The following is a 19,502-nucleotide window of genomic DNA, read 5'->3' on the forward strand; positions in this document are numbered from 1 at the left end:
TGTCTTTTTTTTGTATATTCGTCACGTCTCTTGACGCACAATTTGCCGCGCATCTTCCTTCCTCTTCTGCACGCCGCCGTCACCGGCCCGTGAAAGCCTTAGCTATCAGGCGCCCGCAATAGCATAATTGCGGAGTATTAGACCATCACAATGACACATCGGTCAGAAAAGATATGCAAAAAAAAAACAAAAAAACATCTGGCGAGGCCCGCCCCGGTTTTTGCATTTCGCTTCTCGTCCAAAGTGGTTCTGGAAGAAAATGGGGAGGTTTGTTTCGCGGCCGGATCATAATTACGATCGGTGTTTATGAGAGCCGTCAAGCGTTTTGTCGCACTTGAAGGTGACTCTCCGGAAGGCGCCGCACATCAGTGGCTTCGGACACGCCGAAACAATGCTTTCAGACGAGCCGTCTCCTCTCGCCGGGCCTTTTAAATCATCATCACTTTGGGCCGGCCGCATGATGGTTCACATGATATATCACCTGTTAGAGCTGGGACACACACACACACACACACACACACACACCAACACACACACACACACACACACACACACACACACACACACACATGCACACACACCCACTGCCAGTGCAAAGTGACAATGACTCTGGCAGCAAGCCTTTGCTTGTTTCAGCAGTAGCACTTTCTTTTTTTGGTATGCTTCGGTTTCCTGTTATTAAGCTTTCACCTCCATGCTGTTGAGAGTCAAGCAACACTTTGAGCCAACCACCGCACCATACCTCACCCCAGATCGTTATTTATTTATTTATTTTTCTGGGTTTGGACCAGCTGCTTCAGTGAATGTTTCATAGTTTCAGACATCACGAGACAGCAGCTTGTTAAGACTCGAGTCTCTGAAAGAGGGGCGATGCTTCCGTCTCTCCAAAGGGATTTTTTTTTTTTTCACCCAATGCTCTGCTGTCTCTGCATCCACAGCCTGTGCAAATTTGCTATTGATCACAGTTAGGCCAAAGGGAAGAGCCTTTTGTGTAAATTAGCCTCTCCAAGCTGTTGATCAGATCACAGCAGCGTCACATTCACAAGCCTAATTACTGACATAATGGCACTGCAAGACGGGCAGAATTTATGAGCACATTAATTTATTTGGTAAATCGGGTGCCACTTTTTTTGGTGTGTGTTTTTGTTTTGATAGCTGATGCAGAAATGTGCAAAGATAAAATTTGACAATTTGCTCTTGTGAAACTGGAATCTCAGATTTTATACATTTGCGTCGGTTTTCAGGCTTCAGGTGTGAACGCTTTACATGCTTCAGTGAAAGTGGAAAGTAATTTAGATTCTGTGCAGTTTGCATTATAATGAAGTCCTGCCTTCATTTGTGGAAAAAGAAACAGCTTCCAGAGGCCGTTTCCTAGACGTCTAATGATAACATTACCTTTTTTTCTTCAAACTGTTGCATCCAAAACTGATTTTTGCTTCGTAGTTGGTGTCACTTTCACTCATCAAATGAAAATCTGTTCCTATTACCAAGCAAATTATAAAACAACAGAAAATGAACACAAAGATTTAATTTAAGTCTGAGGATTGTTGAACCTGGGAAAATGTTTTCACTATTGCATCATTCTTTGTTGTTAAATTTATTACATGTTGACTTTTGGGCCCAAATGATCTCAAAAACAAAGTAAGCATGCAAAAAAAAAAGGGATTCTTTTTCCTTATTGGTGCATATTTCTACCATTTATGTGCAAAAGTGATTCCTTTTTAAAAAGTCAGAGCTTAACAGGAAGCATAACAATAGATGAACATTTAAATACAGAGGTAGGATCTTTACACCTAATGCACACAAATGTTAGCAAAAAAACACATTTATTACCGTAGTGACAATTTATTCCTATTTTATTCTGACAGAAAATGTTGAAGCAGGATTAGTTGATACTATATGTGTGGTATCATTTACTGATTTATTGTTTGGTTTAAGTTAAAACTCAATGAATGGGCATCAGGGAAAACTGAGTTGGAAAATAACTGAAGAGCAATAAATGCACTCAATAAGTAACGAAACTCTAATGAATTTAGTATTGGCCAAATTATTCAAGATTGTGTTTTTCTTAATTGAGCAGTCCAAGTTCTAGACTTATAATATTAATATCAGTAATAGCAATCCTCCGTAACACTGCATAACTTCACAAATAGTAATAAGTAATAAGATCTCTGGAATAATTTTCATTTCATCCTAATTGATTACTTCACAGAAGCAAATGAACAGTAGTTGTGCTTCCACTGACTATATAATTGCACAATTTGGCATGTCGAAAATAAATTCTCTGAATGGAAACCCACCAATTTTGAGAAAAAATGCTTTTGGATTAAAGTTTTGCTGCTAGAAAGAAGTGTTTTTTTGTTTGTTTGTTTGTTTTATCCTTATCAAAATTGCATTACTTTTTCCTCATCATACAAGTCACATGACCAACAACATGATGCCGCCATTGGAGCAAACAAGGAATAACAAGACGACAGGAAGTAGGTGGAGCACGATGACGCCTCAAATTTTTAGTGACTTATTGCATATTATTTATTTATTTTAATTGCTTTCCCTGTTTAATGGAAGCACCATTATTGCAAAAATCAGCTTTATGACGTTAGCGCAATATTGACAATTTGTAATAGAAACGCAGCCAATGATTGCTGTGCGTACGAAATACAAAGACATTGGCGATTTGGAAGGAAGTTATAAGAAAGTCATTTCTCTCAAACAAAGGGGGCCACCACATTTAATTAGCCCTCAGCTTTATTCTCACTAATGACATTTAGTTTTAATTGTCATGCTGCCTGTGAATAGTTGAGATGGAAAAGTCCAAAACTTAAAAGGTCAGCATTCAAAATGTGCAAATAACAGAGAGACGGCGCCTTCAATTGATGTTCCTCCATGTTCTTTTTCAGCTCTTTGTGATTTTTCGTCTAGTAGTTCTTGAAGCGGCCACAGAGGACGTCAACGCGATTTAAAACAAAGGTTGCATACGCTCTCTACTTAGACAGACACAGAAAAAGACTGTGCGGACACTCGTCTTGAGAGTGTGTGATTATTCTCGGCACTTTGTGGCAGACTGGAGTATGGCGACTATGCATGAATGTAGAAGATATAATTATGATCCGGCAGACATATAAATATGAGCTAAAAGCCTCTTCTTTTTGGTTTTCGATTCAGCTTGGGGAGATTGAACATTTTTCGTAGTTCTGTTTACCGGTAATAGTCGCTGATTTTCAAAACGCAGGTTAATGGAGCATATCCGAGAACGCGTTGAGTTTCTTTTTTTTCTTTTTTACCTCGCCGTTCGGATCAAGTGTAGAACCTTACGTTTCCCTTCATTACGTTGAAGATGTGTCTTCTGTCGTACCGTCATATTCCAGCTCCAGCAGCACACGTAAATGAATGCAGTGTTTGGGGAATAATGACCCCTAACAAATTTACTTCTCCTTGAAGAATGTTTTTGAAATTACTAATGTTTTTGCTCATTTCTGGCACATTAGATTTTTGCATTTGTGAGCCTTCTTTAATAGATGTAGAACATTATTAGAAAGCAGCGGGAAGGCACCCAGAAGGAGAAATCACAGGGTAATAAGACTCATTTTTAAATGTGGTGCTAAATATTTAAAACATTTGGGTGATTAAATACAGTGCCTTGAACTTATTTCCATTTTGCCACATAACAATCAAAAACTTCCAAGTGTATACCATCAAACACTGGCACATTGGTGAGACATAGAAGACAAATTGTCTTATTTTAAAATTTAGAACTTGTATTCAGTCCCTTTTTTACTCTCGCTGTGCCAAATAGTCTTTGGGGTTTTCATACATTTGTTGAGAGGCAGAACAGCAATAGAGTCACTCGGAGCACCACCAATCATGACTAAAATACCATTATCCAATACTTTCGGATAGACAATTCTCTATATTACGAGTTGTAAGCTTTGAAACTCATTTCCATCTCATTTTAAGAGCATAACAGACGTTAAAATATTCATTTCAAAGCTTAAGAAATGGCCAAAAATGAACCGGACTGTACTCATTCTTAAATATCGTCACTGTTTTGATTCCGTAGTTTCAAACACATTTTTTATGACTCCTGTTAGCATGTTATCGTGTTTACTGTTGATCTTTGATTTTAATCAACAGTTAAAGGTCCCTAAGGGCCGAGTGTCGCAGATTGGCTGTGGTTATGTAGACGGTGATGCAGGCTTTAGGTCGTTTTGATCCATGTTTTTGAACGCATCACAATCAAGTAAACTATAAAATGAACAAAATTTAAGATTGTCAGAAGGGGAAACCAGGACAGAAGTCGGCTGTGTGAATTTGGCGCCGGCATTAAAAGTTGCGAGATGCTACATTTTCATTAGCTTCCGATCCCTTTTGGTAAAGACCTTTAACTTCTTTGATAAACATCAGTGGGGTAGGATTCCCAACTCTTTTGAAAGTGTCTTTGATATCGTACTTTTGTTTCCTCCTCATATTCTTCTGCTTTTGTCTGTAAGCCCCTCTCCCTTTGATCTTTTCTTGCCACATCCACGTTTTCTAGTCGGGGCCAGGCGTGTCTGATCTCAGCTGGGCATTATCCTGGCCCAGATTGTCCTTGGATCCCCCGGTTCAGTCTTGCGACCTCTTCTCCAACGCCCCTCCGCCGCCCCCACATACATCACCGGCTGTTCTTGAAGCCATCCTCGGCGCTGATTAATCCACTTTGGTCTCGTTCCGAGCAGATCAAAGGCGAACGGGGCAAAGTATTTTATGGAAATAATCTCTCAGTCATTAGCCATATGTTTGACAAGTGCGCTCTCCTGACGTCGGCGCCGTTCTATAAATCACAAATGCGGATCTGACAAGGACCACAAATCGACGAGAATTTATTTATTTTTTGTTGTTATTATTATCATTATTGATGGATCACGACGCGGGCCGCCGTAAAGTAGCCCCATCTTTTTACTTGATGTACGACTGCTGAGAATATATTTTGGGTCATCGTTGCTGACACCATATTTCTTCGGAGACCACGTTGCGGCCGTTGTTATCACCCCGACCTGCTCCGAGGGTTTTTCTCCCTCCTGCCCTCCAATTCAAACACCCAGATGTCAACACACACACACACACACACACACACACACACACCCCCCCCCCCCCCCCCCCACACCACACACACACACACACACAGGTGGTGGTTGTTATAGCGGAAAACAATAGAAACAAATGGTCTCGCCGACCACCTAAACATGTTTTCCTCCACATAATATGAAGTGGATACCCTGCTCACCCCCCTCCTCTCCCTCTCTTCCTCTGTCCTCCTTCCCGTCCAAACGAGCCGCCCACTCTCCGTCTCCTGTCTTCCTCAGCCATCTCCCCCGGCTGCAGGGACAAGACAGGACAGGAGAGGATAAATTACAGCCACAGAGCCCCGGCTCACTCTCTCATGCTTTCATTTGCACCGGCAATTAATCAGCCATCACTGGAGAGCTCTTGCATGTCAGGCTGAGGATTTTATTAGGAATGTCCTTTATGGGCCTTAATGAGACTTATGTCTTCCTTGAGTATTTCATTTGCTGCACACAGCTTGGCTGCTTGTAACCTTGAGGTGGGGGATTTTTCTTTCTTTTTCTTTTTTTTTTTATATTCTTTGCCTAAAACAGTAAAGCCTTGGAGAGCTTTGCCACTCAACCTCTCAGTGATCTTGACTTGATTTACGGTTTCATCCTCTGCCTCACTCAGCATTACAAATCCTCGTGTCTTGCAGTAATCTAATTTTAGATACAATTAGATCTAATTTGTTTTGTTTATTCTGACATCCTTTCTCCTCGCTCCAGTTTTAAAATGTAGCGCTAAGTGCATTATTGAAAATGCAGCCCCTGTGTTGTGTTTTTTTTTGTTTTGTTTTTTGTCTCCCGAGATGCTCTGCTCGACATACGTTGCTGTCAGTGTCTGTTTGTGAGAAAATTATTAAAACTTAATAGGGGCAAATGACAAATCATTAGAAGCAGTACAATCAAACATTTCCACAGCATAAATGATTTGGTCTGAGTTAAAATAAATGCTTTTTGTTTTGCAAGTTGTATTTTTCCTGGTAATCAACTTTAAGTATTTGAACATTTTTACAGTTTATGGTGTTAAAATTACAGACTCAGGTTTGTTATTTTGACATTTTAACTGTAGAAAGGGGCACGTATTTTTTAAATGGAAAGTTTTCAAAACAATTTCTAAACAATAGTAAGAATCGTCCTTCCTTACAAATCATTCGACGTGTGTTTTGGTGGTTTTTGATATGGGCCATCTGGGCAGTTGCTCAGGGCGGCATGAGAAAGAGGATGAACATGAGCACCAAAAAAAATCTGTCAGTTTTGTGTAGTTTTTCAATGCATAGGATTCTCCATAGCAGTCAACAAGGAGTCTCTTGCTTTTCTTGTTAAATGTGAGCAAAACTTTGTCAAAATTCTGCTAAAATAATTTTGTTCAAAATGTTGCTGTCTATGTCAAATGTCTGCAAAACTGCAACTTTACAGTTGCAGTTTTTTCATTACGAGACAAGCTTAAAATCCCACGTCAGTAAGTTCGTTCATGTGACAATTTATTGAAAAGTGTGACCACTTCCTGTCTGCTTCTTCTTCTTCTCCGTCAGTAGTAGCATCTGGTTGTTGATCGCATGACTCGTGTTGCAGTTGTATGAAGTGCACTGACTTTGATTCAGCCAAGGAAACCCTCTCATCCTAGCTCAATGACTTTTTGTCAAAACATTTTTTTCAAATGTGTTGTGTTTCCATGAAGCGGTGAGGTCGGATTCTTGGGTGAATTTTATTTTTTGCTAACGGAAGACTCGCCCCATTTGGTCCAGATGGAAGTAACTCTGGTGGATGTGAGCGGCGTGAGAGCTTCAGCTCTGATTGTAATTACCTATACAGCGGGCGGTAGAAATTGCTGAAACCAGGGAATCTCTGTAGCTGTTTTCGTGTTTGAGTAGTGGACCACTCCAGTACTGCTTTTGTCTTTTCTGTCGTCTAAAAAAACACAAAAACACAGGTGTAAATGAACTCATGGAGTACATCATTAACCAGAGTATGGAGACGAAATTAGGATGCAGACAGGTTCCACGAAGATCAAGGAGAGTAAGGGTCATGTCATGGGAAGGCGATCCAGATGTTATGACTTGTCGAAGGAGTGAAAGTTGAGGAAGATGAGCGTCAGCCTCGCAGATGAAAACGCCCAGATTCCTGACAGTCACAATGGTTTTCAGTGAATATAAAATGTTTGCTTTTAGTGTTTCTTTGATGCTGTAAATTGGCAACCACAAAATTCTAATGTGCTAAAACAAAAAATAATATATTACTTGCCAAACCTTAAAACCTTTCACATAAAAAAATAAGGCTCCATTTACCGAACAATAATGAAGACTTCTCAGTTATCGGTTTGAGTATCTTCACTCGAATTCAAACACAAATTGGACTTGAAAATGGGGAAACATTTTCACAGCTTGGATCCACATTAAATTGCTGTTAATATATGATGCACAAAGGCAGAGTTTTATTTTTTTTAATCTCTTTCTTTCCTTTTTCTTTCAACAAGCGTCAGCATGACATGGTGAGTTTTAAGAGTTCACTCCTAAACAGCAGCACACTTATGTTTTCTGACAGAGATGCTGCAGTGAGTTCTTTCTTTTCTTCCAGTCAGTTTTCATTATTGAATTTAAATCTGCTTGTACATATCAATATAGAAGGGTCAAGAATTCATCTTGAGCAGAGAATCATATGGATGGTTCGCTGAAGTATTAGACAGGATTCTGTAGTTTCTGTTTTCCTTTTAAAAGTTCATCTCTTGCCAGTGGCCTTTGGCTCAGTGTGAGTTTGCATACTCTTTTTAATTCCTCCCTACCTCTGTTCTATGTCTTCGCTTTAGATCGTGTTTCGCTTTTGTCATTTAAGACTTAATTAATCTTTTGCAGAGTCTAAATCTCGGTGTTAGAGAGCAGCCTTTTTTCTCTTTTCCTTTTTTTTTTTATTTTTTTTTCGGCTGCCTATGTGACACGTCTCCCCGCCCCTTCCCTCCGACATAACCACACAACCCACATTACACATTTTGATGTGCAGCCTGGCTGAGGTTGGAAATGCTAATTTTGGATTAGCAGGAGATTTGAAGCCACTTCTAACATGGCATGAAGACACAAACACGCGCGGCGAGTTCAATCGATCTACATAACAGCGTGAAAATAGGAAAAATACAATCTGCAATTAAAAGAACCCCAACAACAGCTACTGAGTCAGAAACGGCTATACCTCGGATTGTTTTTCTTTTATGGTCAAAATATAATTTATGTGATGGATATTTTCTACCTGAGCCCTTGTGTAAATAGAAATCTCCGTTGTGCATGTGTGTGAGTGGGGTAGCTTTTTAGCCTGCGCCCAAAAAGTCAAAAAATCAAAAAAATAAAACATGCCTGGAGTGGGCGTCACTGAGTTAACCCGTAACCACAGAGTCAGGCGGTAAGAGGATATGGAGGCCATCTGGTAGCATTTTTACAGTATGGTGTGGCGGTTTGCCCACGTGTGTTACGGAAAGGGTCGGCCGATGGTCACCAAAGAGAGATACTCCCCGGGATCCTCTGCAAGGACGCACGCATGAATATTCCCGGCCCAATTTTCCGGCTGGTACGTCAGCGCGGGCAAAGCGAACGCGACCCGCTCACATCTGTCGCCAGGGCTGCTCAGCCCCACCGATCAAACGGCGTGACCTTAAAAAGAGAAGAAAGAAAAAACAAACTTAAATGGTGTCTTAGCAGTCCTTTAAGCCACTTTTCTCTTTCTGCACACGATGAAAGCTGATGTCGAGGAAGGGCGCTTTTTAAATCCTGGTGTCTGCCCTAAATTTATCTTACTCTTTAATTATTTTTCAAAGAAGCTGATAAGTAGGACGCCTTTCTGGGCTGCCGTGACGTTTGGAGCCAAAGTCACACTAGGAAGTTCAATGTGATTATTTAATAAACAGGTTATTTTGCAGTGAAAAAATAAAATAATAATGATGTTGATCACAGTAGTAGCAGTAATGGAGGTCAAACTCCATTTTTGAATGCATTTCTGTACAACTATTACTTTTGAACTTGGAAACTCATAGCCATATTATCGCATAGCTTCTTATTGTTTATCCACTCAGCAAGGTAATATGTAGGTTGAATATAATATATATATATATATATAGTGAGAGGATGATAGAAATGGCTGGTATATTTCTTTGTAGGTGTTTAAATTATCTCGGTTTATAGTCTAAATCACTTCTTTTTCAGAGAAACTGCTTTTGAATTATATTCAACCCACATATTACCTTGCTGAGTGGATAAACAATAAGAAGCTATGCGATAATATGGCTATGAGTTTCCAAGTTCAAAATAGTTGTACAGAAATGCATTCAAAAATGGAGTTTGACCTCCATTACTGCTACTACTGTGATCAAGATCCACTGCGAAATAACTTGTTTATTAAATAATCACATTGAACTTCCTAGTGTGACTTCGGCTCCAAACGTCACGGCAGCCCAGAAAGGCGTCCTACCTTATCTTAGAATGCTCAGAGCAGAAACATCTGTGATTGGAATCCCCTTGTGTACATTTGCAAACTTTCTAATTTGCACGCAAAATTTTATTTTCATAACATTTTTGTCACTTCTAAAACCAGCAGAAACCAGTTTTTAATTGTTTTCTGCTTACATGTCATGAAACACGCATGCACACACACGCCGCCAGTCCTCACAGAGTGCAGAAGGGCCAGCTGTGCTCCCTGTTTGACAACCAGGTGGTTTAGACTTAGAGCGGAGCAGCTTCAATTAATTAAGGTTACCCATTTGAATTTTTTCTCAACCCTTACTATGTTGTGTGTGTGTGTGTGTGTGTGGTTGCATTCATTTAAATATCATTTTAAGTCAGCCATTAAAACATTGTTGCCAGCTCCCCTCGCCGCTCAGGCCCCGCAAACGAAACTTTGACTGAGGAGCTCTTGATGCCCCGTCTAGTTTATTTTGAGGACTGCGGTAGCTGAAAATCAATATTGAACTTCGAGAGGCTGTTTGCTTTACCTTGAAAAATGTTTAACGGCGGCTTATCGAGCGGCCTGTGTGGAGTCTTTGTGATGAAACCACCAGCCCGGCAGTTCCTGTAGACCACGCTGGACCAGTAATGTGGTCGCTGGTCAAGCTAACTGGGCAGCAGAATAGCTCACTGCAACTGTGCTGGTAATCAGTTCAGGTAAATGGGTCAGGAATATAAACAGATAAAATGCTACAACATGGTGAAAGAAGCATTTCTGGTGTGACTTTTATCTATTTTTATTTATTTTTATTTTACATTGATTTTGGAAGTTTGTTAAAACAAACATAGTTTGTATGTTTTTGAAGATAAAACATATTAAACACATTACTGCTCATCATTCATGGAGCATACATCGACCTCCACATCTACAGGCCCCCCTGGTCATAGTGTGTATGTAGCTGTAAATATATACAGTGTTTTGCAGCACTATGTTAACATAATGAGAAAATCCATTTAGTAGGCAGGAAAAGAATCCCCATTATGAAGTTTCTTATTCTACAAATTCACAAGTTGTCAATTATTTTTGTTAAGTATTTACATTGTTTTCTGTTGCATAAATGAAACAAAGGGATCATATTTTCTTAACCCTGAAGGTCTCCATCTTTATCAATCCATGTTTGCTGTCAGTCAAGCTAAACAAAACTCATCTAGCTCCTCAAATGTTCGAGTAGTTTTTGAATAATTGACCCTTACCTACAAAAGGGTCAATTGTTTTATTTATTGACCCTTTGGGTTTTGAAACAAAGAAAAGCGAAATTTTGGCAAAAAGGAGCGTGTTGACGTTTGTGGGAAACACTGTGCAGCACAAAGTTTTCCGTCCAATGAGAAGAAAACGAATTCAAACAAACATCGCCGGTGCTTTTAGCGTCCTTCTGCTGTGAAAATGAAATGCAATTCAATGAAAAAAACAAAAAAACAAACTAATGCTAAAATCTGCATTCATTAGGTGGCACTTAATCATTTTTCACCAACAAGTCATTAAGAGGAAACAGAGGACGGGTCCAAAAAGACACTCGCGGCTCCGGAGCCGCAGGTCGCCGACTTGGCCGGTCCTGAAAACGCAAAGAAAGAAAAAAGAAACGCACATCAAGACGTGTGTGCATCCTTCTTCGCGGGTTAGGGAACAGCTACAAGAAATTATGTACCCGTTTAAACCATTTCCAGCATCGACGGCAATAAATAGTTCCTAGTTTAACGGCTTAAACTGTGACAAACGAGGCTGGGCGAGAGCCAGTGGACGGACGTGAAGACAAAACTAATAAAAAAAATAAAAGAAAGTCTCCACGGCTCCCGGTTGGGGAATAGGAGAAGCATGTGGAAACAAAGAGTAAAACCATGGGAACGGGTTTATATCTACTGCCAACAGAAAGAAAAAAAACGCCTTGCTAACTCCGTTTTACCACACGCACATGATGCTGCTATAATTTATTCCCACAGAATCGATAAGCTCTGACGCCATAAATATCTCTCACAAATCTTTATTTGCACTGAAGTTGCTCAGAATTTCTTCATCCTTCTGAGTAAATAAATCATGGACATGCGTAGGTTACAGGAAGGTCTGGACTTGGATCACCTGTGTGTGTGTTTTTATACATGTGTCCACACCCACATATACATACAAAACATTTCTCAGGAGGGAAAAATGAGGTGCAACTATTTTTGCATTTAAACCCAATTAATTTGTAGTTTGAGGTGTGACAGAGCAGCGTCATCAGATGAATGCCTCCATGGGATTTAATAACCAACAAAGTGCTAATTTCACCTCTGATTGCATGAGGCGTTTAACGCCTTAAGAAAGTTTATCCTACTTTTAATCGTGAGCCGGTGTGTCGTCGTCCTCTTCTCCTTCTGTTGCTACGTTTAGCAGCAAAACCCTGAGGAGGATAAACATGGTGATGATGTTTAAACAAGGACGTTTATGGAATCGGGAAAAAAACCCGCTTTTAAACCACCTGCCTCCCAAATCATGGAAAATCACTTGAACGTTTAATAATTCTCTGTTGTGATGTCATATTACCCCCAATATTTCTTATTTATTTAATGGAAGTCTGTTGAGACCAATCCACTCGTCGTCAGCACTGACAACAAGTCAGTCACTCCAGTGCCAACACTGAAAAAGAATCACACATGGTCAAAACTACCACTGGATTACAAATCAGGATGTTCACAGAACAATTTTTTTGCACAAGATCCTTACATTTGAATGATTAAATGGTGATTGATTGATCAGCATGAAAGCCACTTTAGAAATAAAGTGAAATTTCATTTACATTTTAAACCAGAACAGCCAAGTTCCCACCAGTGTATTACAAGCCTGGCGGGTCGCCAGGCTGTACTTGCACCCCCATCGGGCTAAAGGTTTTGGACATATGAATCAGGATGAAAAAACCAAAGTGCAAAGAATTTTACATTATGTAAAAAACGAAAAAAAGAAAATGTTGAGAACTGTATCATCAAGCATCAGCAACAGAGCAGGAAACATCAAGCTCCAACTGAACTACAGCAAAAAAAAAAAAAAAAGGGGTAAGCAGCCATTTGCACAATAAAGATTTTTCGCATGTGCAGCGGAGCAACTTCTCTGAGCCATCAGTCGACTAGCGAGAGGCATTTACATCTCAACCAGCGGAGGCATTTTGCATCCAGCTGAACTTTATGGCGCCTCAAAAGATTCAGGGGGCAAAATAAAAGGGAGGCAGATTGAGTGACTTTTTGCGCACAGCCACCCACCAGCTGCCGGAACATAAATAGCAGCGTATGATTATGGCTGGCCGAGAGGGAAAACACCCTGTGTTTTAGTGCTTTGCGGAGGTCATGTGGCAGTCGGTGGGTGTGTTCCTGCAGCTCCCGCTTAGAAAAACAAGCTAAATTAGACCTTTATGGATGCAGCCACGTAAATTCTCGGAATCTCACAGCGGCAGTTCTGGAGATAATTTATTTCTTTATTTTTAATTTTTTTTTACATTGTTGTTGCTTCTTTTTTCCTGTTCGCAGCTTTAGCATAAGCAAATCTCTCCGTGCTGCTGCTGATTGTGCCGACACTTGAAGCAGTGACCCTGAAGTAAATTAGATTTCTCTGCGTCTCTTCTAATGCCTCTCGAAATAACACTAAGGAGATGACTCTTTTTGTTGTAGTTGTTTGTTTATGTAATAGGGAACGAAAGCGATCTTTGCATTATTTTGTTGCTCTTGCTCTGCAGCAAGTTTGTCTGGGAAGAGCTGGCATTCAGATGGCTTGGTGGTGTGCCCTCTACATGATGCAACGCGCCGCAAGTCCATACTCCTTTGAACTTGGGCTTTCAAGCTAGTCTGCCAAGTTTTTCTTTCTTTTTTTTTCTTCCTTTCTATGTTGTTATTATTTTTGTGGTTTTTCCTTTGTTCTGGAATAGAAATGAAAGTTAAAAACACATTATTTTTCACATTTCTTAAAACTGCAACTATGCTATGACAGTGTAATATCAGACAGATAGTCTGTTAAAAAACTCCAGCTCCTCTGGCTCCTCCCTGCCATCTGCAGAAACGCACGGATCGGACCAATCAGAGCCAAGAGGCGAGGCTTAGCGCTGTCAATCATGCGAGCCTGCTAGGCTGCACAACGGAATCTGATGTGTTTTGCTAATGCTAGTTATCGTAGCCACCTCTGACAGCAGACAGTTTTTCTGTAACAGTAAGTTGTTTAGCATTTTAGCAGCGTGTACGCTAGAATGATTGGCAGCACCAAGAACCTCCTCCGGATTCTGATTAGTTGTTTCTGACCAGGAGAGGTGGCTTTCTGCTGATGGCATTGGTTGGATATTGATTTTTTTATTTCCACAGATTGCCTGAAAAATCTGAAAACAAAACTTAAAAAATAAATAAAGTCATACACTTCAGCTTTAAGGTCTACCTTCTTTAGACACATCTGTTGTAAAGTCTTTGGATAATTTTGGACCTGAAAATGAAGTGAAAATAATTTTTTAAGAAGTTGGGAGGAAGTGCAGCAGGTTCAAATGAAAACTGTCTATGAAGCCTGCTCAGTCTTTCCATGTTGGCACCAGACCAGAGTTGATTCCTGTGCTAACAAATCTTCAAAGATCGAGAGAAAACAAGTCGTTTTTCGCGACGAAGTCGTTTGTCTTATTTGAATGACTTCTTAAAGACGAGACGATTCTCCTATTTAATATTTTCTTGTTTCCGTTGCATCGTGCTCTGACTGGTTAATCATAACCGTGACCCCTCCGTTCCCCTCCCACCGTATCCTCGTCTTTTTTCCTCCCTTACACTGTCCTCGGTTTTTTTTTCTTTCTTTTTTTTCAAATTTTTTTATTTTTTTTTTATCCTAATGTGTTCCTGACACAGAAATATTTGGCTGTCATGTTTTCTGACAGCTGATGAATTCATGGAGCAAGTTTCATCAAGTGGCCCTGCTTCTCCCAAGCGAGAGCGACTGTTAAATATGCATGGCAGAAAAATAAATGAGGCAGCCTTCTAAGGAAATGTTGATGCTCAAGAGGAACTTCTGTGGCTGTGATTTACAAGTCTGTTTTATTTGCCACTTTGATGCTGCGGTTGTTGGAGATCCAGAGCTGCCTCCAGGTGTGCTCACTCTTCTTCTTCTTTTTTTTTTTTAAAAACAAAATGGAAGCTCTTGTTCACCGGTGTGACCATTTACTTCTATCTCAGCCAAGTCTGCTTTGCTCATGCGAACATTTGGTTTTTAATGAATCTGTTTTGGGGTGGTCAAAAATGTTTTTTTTTTTTTTGTGATTCCTTGCTAGAGAGAGAAACTCTCTTTCTAACCCGACGGGGTTTTTTTTTTTTTTTTTGAAGTAGGTTGAATGACTTGTTGCCTCATTTGGAGTTTTCTTTCTTCTTTTTTTTGTGCTCATTCTGACCTATTTTAACCCAAAATGTGTCTTCACACGGAGGCTGCCAGGATTTGTCATGTTGAGGCAGTGAAAAAAAAATCTGACAGTACGATCTGGATAAGCAGAAAATAAAAGTTTATTTAAAAGAAAAAATAAAACAGCTGAAGTGTGGCTAAATACTTCTGAAGAGATCCAGGTTTATTTTCTGGCAGCAGCCTCGTTTGCTTCGTGGTGCGATCCAAGTCGCTCTCCTTTCAGCGTCAGTGGGTGGGAGGATTTTGAGGGCCCTAAATTTGAAAGGCTCACCTTCTCGGATTTGACATGCATTAATTCATTTTCAAAAACAATTTGTTTCTTCGTTAACTCAAAGCAAGTCTGAGGGACATTTTTTTGGAAGAAAGAAAAACACAACAACCCAAGATAATTAGACCGAATTAAAGGGGAGCAGGTTCTAACACAGGGACAACATGGACGCTGTAACTCTGCTGCTGAAAGGCGTAGCAATGCAGGAGGACCAACGTTTGTCCAAAACTAAACTGGCTTGCCATTATTAGCTGAATTTATTGCAAATGAAATGAAAGTGTTGAATGTGGCGATTGATTACATGGTGAAGCATTAATGTTGAGAATATTAGTAAAACTGCATGTGTTATTGTGAGACGTTATTAGTCTGCATACAATTAATTTTAGACTGATTTCTATGTAATGGCATTGCAGTTACGTGGAACTGCAATGCTATATATATATATATATATATATATATATATATATATATATATATATATATATATATATATATATATATATAATATTTTCCATACTATGTCTCATAATAGCACCATTTTAATTGCTTTTGCTGTTGTTTTTTCTGGGGTCATGAAACATTCAACTCAAAGACGACAGCAGCTTCATTCCAGCTCATTTCCATCTGCAGCACCAGTGGCAGATAAAAGACCTGGAGACCTTTGCTGCATGTCTTCCCCTTTTCTCTCTTTGTCCATTTTGCTGTCTGATCTCCTTGGATGAAAACCTTTAGCAACACACACACACACACACACACACACACACACCCACACACACACACACAAAAATCCCCAAAATAAAATAAAAGCAGAGCTGAGGATCGTCGTGAGTTGCAATTGCAGTCATGAATTTTTGTGTTATAAGCAAAAACCACTAAATGACTTCTTTTGCAGAACATTTTTATTTAGTTATATGTACATTTTAATTATAAAACTTTATTATTGTGGCACAAACCCATATAACAGTAATAATATATCCTCCAATCATATTTTTTATAAAAAAGAAGAAGAAATAAATGCAGCTCCATCTTGTGGCGTTATGTTCGTGGAGTGTTGCCATTAGCGGTATTTATTAAAGACTGAATAATGAGTCTGCATTTCCTTATTAATAGGATGAGTAAAAGTAGTTTTAATTTATTCATAGTGCACAGCAAATCAGCAAACCCATTGCCTCCGAATCAATTAGAGGAATAATTCCTCCAATAATGGATTATTTCAAAGCTAAAATATTTTTTCCTTTATATATATATATATTTATATAAATACATTTAATCAAAGTACTGTGATAAAGGTTGATCTATTCAAAATGCAGGAATTAAATGTCCCCACTCTTCAACTTCTCTAAAAGGAGAAAAAGCAAAGAAAAGAAAGAAATGAAATTCGATGTGTCATCCGTGTTGCTACGCTGTCTACACCAGGGGTCCGCAACCTGCGGCTCCGGAGCCACATGTGGCCCTTTAAGCCCTGCAGAGCGGCTCTTAATAACTTTGGCCAGCAATCATATAGAACCGAGCCACGTGTTTAAATATACAGCCTTAATTTTAGCAGTTCTTTGAAGTCAACCACTTTCTATTTTTTCCTTCATTTTCCATAAAGACAGAACTCGGCATCAAAGAGAGAACGTAAACCATCTCTATGTTTTCTTTTGTTCATATAAAATCTAAATAACGAAATGAGAAAAAGAAAAATAGTTTGCTCTTAATGTAAACACATTTTACGTAGTTGCTCATAAAACTTAAAAACCTGTCAGTTAAAAAAATTAACAAAAGAAGTTCAATCATGTATAATTTGCAATTATACATGAAAACAGTGTTCAGATTTTTGATTTTTGATTTATTTTTATTCTTTCTCACAACCTGCTGCTCTCTTCCCTTTCCGGCTGTAACTGGACGCCATTGGATGGTTGATTAAATATTAATCTAACAGTGTGTGTTTACAGAAATCTTCATAGCTTGATATTAATATTTTCTGCTCCTTGCGCCTAAACATGTGATGCTCGTGGCAGCAGCTTGTTTTAATGGACCAGTGTCGCTGTTATTAACCATTAATTGACGCTGAATTTAGCTCCTGCTGTGGAATGCCGATTACAAAAGAGAATAAAATGGCCGACTCGATTTGAGGTTAAAATCTGGGTCGGCTCCGATCGACACACTCCGGATTTACTTCCACGGCGCTCCAGAGAAACGGGCCTTTTCATGGCGCGATAACTGAAAACATGGATAACGAACTCCGAAACTTTTCTGACACGTGTGCATTTATTCGGGCCAGAAATCACTCAAATTCACTATTTCTTTATTTATTTATTTTTTCACTTTGAAGTGAAAAGGTAATGAAGAGTTTCTTGGATTTCCGTTCCGTCAGCCTCGGCTGTCAGGCGTTTAGGCGTTTAGGGTTCAGGAAGAGGTTCGAGATATTTATTTCTGAGAGAGACCAGAAAGATCAATTTATTCCCACGTCAGAGCTCACCCATCACGCCGCGCCTCACGCTGAGCCACACGCTGAGCCACACGCTGAGCCTCAAGCTTTCATTTCAAACGCTCCACCTAAAGCTCTTCCCAGGTCCTCCATAGAGGATCCAGTTTTTTGTTGTATTTTTTCCTTACAGACTTTTTTTTTCTCCTGCTAATTTTAAACGCCTTCTTCCTCGCCCCCTCTGTGTTATGAAATTAAATAAGACCGGATCTGATGATTTATGTCTGGACAGGAATGGCGCAGAAGTGCGAGCATATGCTTCATAAACACGACGTCTGCTCTCTCTTCATAAATATAATTTAACTGTCATTGAGGGAGCGACGTTGAGGCGGGCGGGGAAAAGCCTTCCTTCAGCTTTTCATCAGACAAAATCTTTTTTTTTTTCTTTTTATTATCACCGGGCTGTAAAAATATTCACTGCAGGTATTAAACTTTTAATCTTTAGCCTGTGGGGTGTTTTTCTCAACAGGGCCTCATATTATTATTATTATTATTATTATTACTTTTTTTTTTAATCATTCAATTATGTTTCTGATTAATTATTTAATTGTTCACTCAATAAATGTGCCGAGTGGTTTAAATATTTTTGATTTGTATCATCAACAGTGCAGGATGACGCAATCCTGGCTCCTCAATATCGTTCCAATTATATTATTTTATTCAATTTATTCCAGTTGTCCCTTTAGATTTTTATTTTGTGTGTGTGTGTTTTTGCAGGCGCCAAGTGAATTATTTATGTTGGTGAAATCTAAAAATGTTTAGCAAAAATATATATATTTTTTAAAAATCGTCTCCGTGGAGGGGGAAAAAAAAAAGAAAAAGCTTAATCTGAGAAAACGTCTTCATTTTGCTAAAAAAAAAAAAAAGACATCATGACACATCATATATATTTTCTCTGCATTATAAAGCTGTCAGTCATTTCTTTGAAACCGCAGACTATCTCAATCCTGATTTGTTGCTCTCCGCTGCCAGAACAACCGCAGACGACAGGACCCAGCAGGGGACAATGTCAGACATGAAATCGGTAACATGTTTACCATTTCTCAGCGGATCCGTGTCGTGTCTGGTGAAACCGGACGAATCACTTTGCAAGCAGGTGTTTTCAGATTAAGTAGGTTAAAAATTGTTTGATGCTGCTTAAAAATTGCGACTGTTTTAAACAACCAGCAGCTGTGAGGCACATGCATGAAATGTACCGTCCTTGGTTGGAGCCTGCGCTGCCGGTGGACGTATCGGGTCAGGACCGATACGGACCGCTCCTTGTTTAAGACCTAGTAGAATGAGGTCAGGTTCTGTGTTGTATATTTAAGAAAAGAGCCCAGATCATTTGGATCACCTGTATTTTTTTTTGTTTGTTTGTTTCCAATGAGTATTTATTTCTTTATTTTTTCAATCTTTTGAGCTCGCTGTGTAGATTTCAAACTTATCAACAAAAAAGCAAACACGAAACCGGGACAGAAACCCATCAGCACAACACCACAGCATTGGTGACCCTGTTTTTTGTGTTTTATACGGCAGCCATTTTGACAGGTCACAGTGGGGAAATCCTGTATGAATAAGTGGTGTTTTCCACTTGGAGGGGGGTCGAGCTTTGTCGCGGCTCACCAGGAAGCTCGATGGAACTGAACCGTCAGCGACTCCACATGTGCCGCGCCGCTGTCATGAGCCCGAATGACCGGCGTGACAGCGGCCCCATTGTACAGACAGGTGCCGGGACTGTATCAATTGGATTTGCCGCATGTCTTTACAGTACTACAGATGCAGATTGAATAATGACATAAATGCATTCCTGAATAGAGTCCATGAGGCGAACGTT

At 39.6% G+C, this 19,502-nt stretch overlaps 1 protein-coding gene and 1 long non-coding RNA gene across 4 annotated transcripts in view; one reads left to right on the forward strand and one right to left on the reverse strand.

The window, feature by feature from the left end:
• cadm1b (cell adhesion molecule 1b) overlaps positions 1-19,502 on the forward strand; it is a 225,001-nt gene that overhangs the window by 34,662 nt on the left and 170,837 nt on the right. The gene's annotated exons all lie outside the window — the stretch shown is intronic.
• Positions 6,832-19,502, reverse strand: part of LOC129369790 (uncharacterized) — a 53,984-nt gene continuing 41,313 nt past the window's right edge. Inside the window, exon 3 of the long non-coding RNA XR_008606982.1 lies at positions 6,832-6,995. This is a non-coding gene — a long non-coding RNA (uncharacterized LOC129369790). The remainder of the gene's footprint in view (positions 6,996-19,502) is intronic.

This window comes from Poeciliopsis prolifica, unplaced genomic scaffold (assembly GCF_027474105.1).
Source record: "Poeciliopsis prolifica strain line A6 unplaced genomic scaffold, Auburn_PproV2 SCAFFOLD022, whole genome shotgun sequence".
Taxonomy (NCBI): domain Eukaryota; kingdom Metazoa; phylum Chordata; class Actinopteri; order Cyprinodontiformes; family Poeciliidae; genus Poeciliopsis; species Poeciliopsis prolifica.